Below are 6,485 nucleotides of genomic sequence, written 5' to 3' on the forward strand. Positions count from 1 at the left end.
TAAGGAGTTCAAAGTGGTAATTGATGCTAGCGCACTTGCCTTAGGATGTGTGCTTATGCAAGAAGGTCATCCGATAGCATATTCTTCAAGGAAATTGAAGAGCCATGAAAGGAATTATGCTACCCACGATCTGGAGCTGTTGGCTGTCATCTATGCTCTCAAACTTTGGAGACATTACTTGCTGGGTAACAAATTTGCCTTAGTGACGGACCACAAGAGTCTTAAATGGATCTTCACCCAGAATGAGCTTAACATGAGGCAACGTCAATGGATCGAAGTGCTGGAAGAATTTGATTTTGAAATCAAATATAGGCTTAGAAAAGAAAATGTAGTTGCCGATGCACTCAGTCGCAAGGCGTTTCTGATTTCTCTTATTTTGCAAGATCCATCAACAACAAGATCTCTAGCCACAAAGGTATCAATGCCAAAAAACCCAATTCTTAAGCTAGCAAAAGTAGAAGCATATCATGACCCAATCTATCAAAAATTGCTAAGGGAGATCCCCATCAAGGATCAAGATCTGAAGCTAAAGACGAAGTATCAAGAATTCTCTGTTAGTGGTGGACTTGTCTACTTTAGGACAAGATTATGTATCCCTGCAAGCCAAACTCTCAAGCAGAAGATACTTTGGGAAGCCCATGACTCCCCTTTCTCAGGACGTCCTAGCTATGCCAAGACCCTTAATGCGGTCAGGAAGAGCTATTATTGGGATAGGCTCAAGGGTGACGTCCTCAAATATGTCATGGAATGTTTGTTTTGTCAACGCATTAAGGTAGAACATGTCAAAATGCCGAGGAAATTGAAACCACTTGACATTCCCCAAATGAAATGGGAATTCATTAGTATGGACTTTGTTGTTGGCCTACCCCAAGTTCAGGGAGGATACAACTCTATTATGGTTGTAGTAGATATACTCAACAAGGTTGCACATCTCATCCCTGTCAAGACAAACTATAAAGCCTCAGACATCGCAAGATTATTCATCAAGGAAATATTCAAACTGCATGGGCTACCCAAAAGAATCATTAGTGATCGTGACTCTCTCTTCACATCACACTTCTGGAGGGCTATCTTCGAGGCTATTGGGACTCAACTATGTTTCAGTACAGCTTACCATCCCCAAACTGATGGTCAAACGGAACGAGTCAACCAAGTCATTGAAGATATGCTTAGGGCATACTGCTGTCGCGAACCCAAAAAGTGGATTCAATATTTGCTACTCGTTGAGTTTGCCTACAATGCTTCTTACCAACAAAGTATTCAGATGACTTTTCAAGCATTGTATGGGCACGATTGTCGTACTCTTTTGAGCTTCTCAAATCCACCTTTGAGGGTAGAAGCTTCAAGGCAGATGTTGGAAGACATGGATGATCAACTCAAGTCAATATGATAGGACATCCAAGCTGCCAAGCATAGACAAAAGGCTTACGCGGAATTGAAACGGCAAGACAGATCCTTCATTGAGGGTGATATGGTCTTCATCCGCGTACGCCCTAAAAAGAGTTCATTGTCCTTGGGAGAGTACAAGAAGTTAAGTCCAAGCTATTGTGGACCTTATAAGATCACTAAGTGCCTAGGACCTAATGCTTACAGACTACAGCTGCCCGAAACCGTAAAGGTTCATAATATATTCCACGTTAGCCTATTGAAAAAGTATCTACCTAATCCAAATCATGTACTTGATGATCAGCAAATTGTAATGCCTAGCCAAGGAGTCCTTGAGCTACGGCCTGATAGAGTCCTAGATGTCAGGGAGAGGCATTTGAGGTCAAGGGCCTTGAGAGAATACCTCGTCCAGTGGAAAGATTATCCCGAAGAGGATGCCACCTGGATGGACGAAGATACTCTCAACCAACAATACCCCCAAGTCCTCTCGAGATGAGGACATCTCGATTCCTCTAAGGGGGAGAGGATGTAACATGCCATAGGAACCCCTCCTTCTTAATTTCAAAAAGAGAGAAATTATTATTGTCTGCAGTTCAAATTTTTTTATTCCCCCCTCTCTCCCCGCCAACAGCACGTCAGGGAGAGAGAGAGAGAGGAAGTGATGGTGCTGGGGGGCATGCAGCCCCCCAGGTGGGAGGGGTGGCCATGCCACCTACCTTCTCCCCTCCCCTTATATAGGGGGGCTTCTCCCCTCCCCCGGCAATAGACACAGAGGCTATGCCCCCCTTCGATACGTCGCCAACCTCCCCCCCGTCACCTGCTGCGCAAGGCCCTCGGGCCTCCGACTAGAGTTCTCTCCCCCCCGAGCTCTTGGCCGAAGCCACCCCCACCACCAAGATGACAGGCGCTGCACCACCCCCCTGGAGGTCTTCTGAATGAAGTCTCCCACCCCCTGCAACCTACTGCAACGGCAGCCTCCGGTGCGACGTGCTGCTCCGCCGCCACCCTGGCTGACGACTCAGCATGTTTTCCCCCCCATGCTAGCTAGCCACGACACCCTCCTCTGACGTGTTCTGCGGGCCGACGTGTGAGGGAGGAAAAGTAGGTGAGGAAGTGGGAAGAGAAAGGAGGGGGAGAGAGAGTGAGGGAGAGTGTGAAGAAGGGAAGTAGAGGGAGAGAAGTAGAAGAAGAGAAGGAGTAGGAGAGAGGTAGAGGAAGAAGAAGAAGAGGGAGAGAAGGAGAAGGAGAAGGAGAAGGAGAGAAGAAGAAGGAGTGAGGAGAGAAAAGAAGAGGGAGAGAAGGAGAAGGAGAGAGGAAAAGGAGTGGGAGAGTGAAGAAGAGGGAAAGAAGGAGAAGGAGAGAAAGGAAGGAGTGGGAGAGTGAAAAGTAGAAGAGGGAGAGAAGGAGAAGGAGAGAAAAGAAGGAGTGGGAGAGAGAAGAGAAGAAGAGGGAGAGAAGGGGAAGGAGAGAAGGAGAAGGAGTGAGAAAGAGAAGAGAAGAAGGGGAGAGAAGTAGAAGGAGAAGAAGAGAAGGAGAGAGAGAAGTTGAAGGAAGAGAAAAAAAAGGGGTAGAAGAGAGGAGAGGAGAAGAAGAAGGGGAAGGAGAGAGGTAGAAGGAGAAAAGAAGACAAGAGGAAGAGAAAGAGAGGGAAGGAGAAGAGGAGAAAAAGAAGAAGGAGAGGGAGTGAGAGTTGGTGAGGGACTGCAAATAGCCACACTCAAACCACTCCCTCGGGGAAGGACCCCATCCAGCGGTCTTTCCCACCCGAACCTGTCAAACCGAACACCGTTAAGGTCCCGATTGCCCAATCTCCGCGAGGCGAATGGCTCCCAAGAAGAAAGTCGCAGAAAGCGTAGGCGCCCAAGCTACCGATAATGCTGGAGAGGCAAGTGGAGCGACCAACGTAACAAAAATGAATCAAACCCAGGTTCTAAGCTTTTAAAAAAATTAATTAGGTATTATTTCTCATGAAAGAGACGAAATGGTTTGTGACATGCATGGAACAAGAATGAGTCTTAGCGTTTTGTTTACTCTAAGTACTAAGTTGCATGCGCAAAACGGTAGAGTTGGAATTCGCATAAGATTTTATGCATGAAATGATAGCTTTTACTCACATAAAATAATAGGGTTATCGCCTTACTTCACATAAAATGATAGCTTTTTAACCAGTTCAGTGCATGAATAGTCATTTAGAATTCACGTTTCGCAATCATGGCTAAAAGAAACACATGAAATGTTAATTTCTATTCATGAGATACACTTGCATCATTAGACAAAACCCTAGACTTCCATATACGCAAGTCACATGTGATCTGGTACATTAGAAATAAGTACTCGTTGCCAGGAATAAAGAGAGATAAAAGTCGTCTAGGAGATACAACTATACTAAACGCGCAATGTGCATGATGGTTAAGGTTGATTGGGAAATCCTGCATAGAACCGCACTAAGAGAATTGGAAGGATTGCATGCATCTAGACTACATCTTGAAAGTCTAAATGAAGAATCATGTGTTGCCATGTGTGTTAACTGAGCTTGGTTGGAATTAGAGATTAAAAGACCCTTGGTTGGGTTGCGAATAAGGCATGTCCGTTGCCTTGACCGACCAGCTAATGCTTGAGTTAGGGACTAAGATACCCTAAGGTAAAACCCAAGGGAAAAAGGGCAAGTATAAGTCAACTTACCAAGACCATTTGCTTACGGTATCTTGTTTGAAATTATTGGGATCTTGCCAAGTTGCGAGAAGACCCAAGATCGGATGCTGGGAGCATCCGGGAAAAAAGAAGTCACACCTTAGCAATCGGTCGTACAAACGACCTCTGAAATGTTTGTGCTTGTACTTGGGTACATTGTTTGGTCTCTTTGCTCAAGGAACTAATTCAAGGAAAACACTTAATGCTTCAAGTTGAAAGCCTGGTGGGAGAGGCAGGAACAGTTACCTTCGACTGTCTGCCTGGCCCTATCCAAGGGGGTCGTTAGCCGCGCTGGGTATATGGACCTAACCTGCCGCGAGAGGTCTCTCCGTGGGTGCTACTTGGAGCGGGAGGACGCTTGGGTGCCAGGGGAGGCTCTGGCTGTAAATCCCTTGCCTCCAGATCCCGCACAAGAGGCCGACATGACTCGAGATGGGATCTCGAGGCCCGTGTACTAGTCAATGGGCAGAACTTAGAGCAACAATCCTGTAGATTGCTGGGATAGCATTCGGGCGTGATATTGGATGTACTCCAGGATTTTGATAAATAAAGAGCAGTTATTGAAGAAAAATGAACTTGCTTGGCATTGTTTTTGTGTCAGTGCCTAAGTTACGTGAAGAAACCCTTGATTAATTTGTTTAATTAAGGAAGCTGATTTTGCATGTCAAAACATAATGTGTTAGGTAATTAGATAACTAAAGCAAACTGAGGAAAGTGCAATGGACATGACTTAGGTCCGTCCTATGGAAGGGTGGTCCCGGTTAGCTGGGAACTTTTCTCAAATGATGAGATAATAAGACAATGAAGACCTAGTGTCAGTAGATGTAGAATTTCCAGTTTATTCTGTTTTAGGGGAAAGGAATGGGACTATGCCGTATGGCAGAGAGGTTGACCTTCGCATCCCTCTCGTTTCCCATTCTCCATGAACTAGGTGCAGCATGAATCTGCTTCGACTTTGTTGTTTCTACGCAAAGTGGTACATCTAGAGCTCGACGCTAGCTTCTTCCTAGAGACTTTGATGATAGGAAAGGAACCCTGACCTCAGGTCGATCCCAAGTGGGAATGGCTGGACACTTTCGCTCAGGGCAGACTCGGGGAGACCTAGATCGCAAACCCTGTGTCATTCCCTGCGAGTGCCAGGCGGAGCCTTCTAGACCCTCCTCCCAATGGGCTGCTAAAACGTGTCCCGCAAGCGGACAAGCGGGCATGTTACAGAAATCTTATGTGTGAAAGTGCTAAAGTCTATGTAGGTTTTCCATAATAATGTTTATAATTATAAGTCTTAGAGTTTTGCTTTGATTTTTATTGCATTTTCCTTTGTTAAGGTTGAATCTTAAAATTCATTGACCTAAGTTGAAAATGAGCTTTGAGAACCTCGACTAGAACAACCTCTTTGACGGCAACCATTGAAAAATAGAACAGTAGAAAATATTAATAGCATTGGGGTGCAAAGATGTGCTTGAGAAGCAAGGCTTCCACAACAAAAAATCATGGATTTGGTTAGAAGAACCCTGTCATCCTATTCAATCACCTCAACAAAAACAACAAACTTGGCATTGCAAAGATGAGACCTCTTCAAAACAATTAAGCCAATCAATAACTTTCCAATCAAGATTTTGATAATTAGAACATTGATCACACCATGCATCATGGATGTTTACAATTCTTTTTGAGAAGTGAGGCATTATGATGGAAACTTGCAAGTTATGCCTACCCAAGGACTCCCACACACTTAGATCACATTCCTTGCAACCGCACAAATAAAATCCCCTCAATGTCAACATGATAATAGTAGGAGTGCCAATAGGAAGTGATAGTTTGTGTGCGCAAAATAGATTTAACTATTGAAGTAGATGCTACAATAGCTCAGCCAAGGATTGAGTGTAGAGGGTAGATACTAAAATGGCAACCAAAGCACACATTGCATGTGCCCAAAATATATATTCCAAATAGATATTTAAGAGAGATGGTCTAACATGGTTAACTAAAACAAAAGAACGTGTAGAAAATAGAAGGATAACTCCATAAAGACTAAAAAATGGATCAAGAAAATATGTTGTATACGAAGGCAATTTATGGTAGAATAATCCAATATGAAGAAGAAATCCACCAACATGATAACATCCACATGGACTCACTCAATTAGAAAACCTTTTAGGAGCACAAAACTACAGGTTCAACAAAAGTCTATGAACCCTACAACAAGGAAGAACCACAAAAATGTGAGCAATATGAAAATTTGATTTCAAGAAACTTCCAGGTCATGAGATTCAAAGGCTCAGATGGTTAGAGGATCTAACCATTGGCACAATGTGGTGCACACCTAATGAGCCCATGCATGTCATCGAAGAGCACTAAAGAAAATGTGACCAAGAAAGAAGAAAGTGGCCATGGACTACACCTAAGAT

This window comes from Lygodium microphyllum, chromosome 6 (assembly GCF_053477565.2).
Source record: "Lygodium microphyllum isolate KBCC chromosome 6, Lygodium_microphyllum_v1.1.10, whole genome shotgun sequence".
NCBI classification, from domain to species: domain Eukaryota; kingdom Viridiplantae; phylum Streptophyta; class Polypodiopsida; order Schizaeales; family Lygodiaceae; genus Lygodium; species Lygodium microphyllum.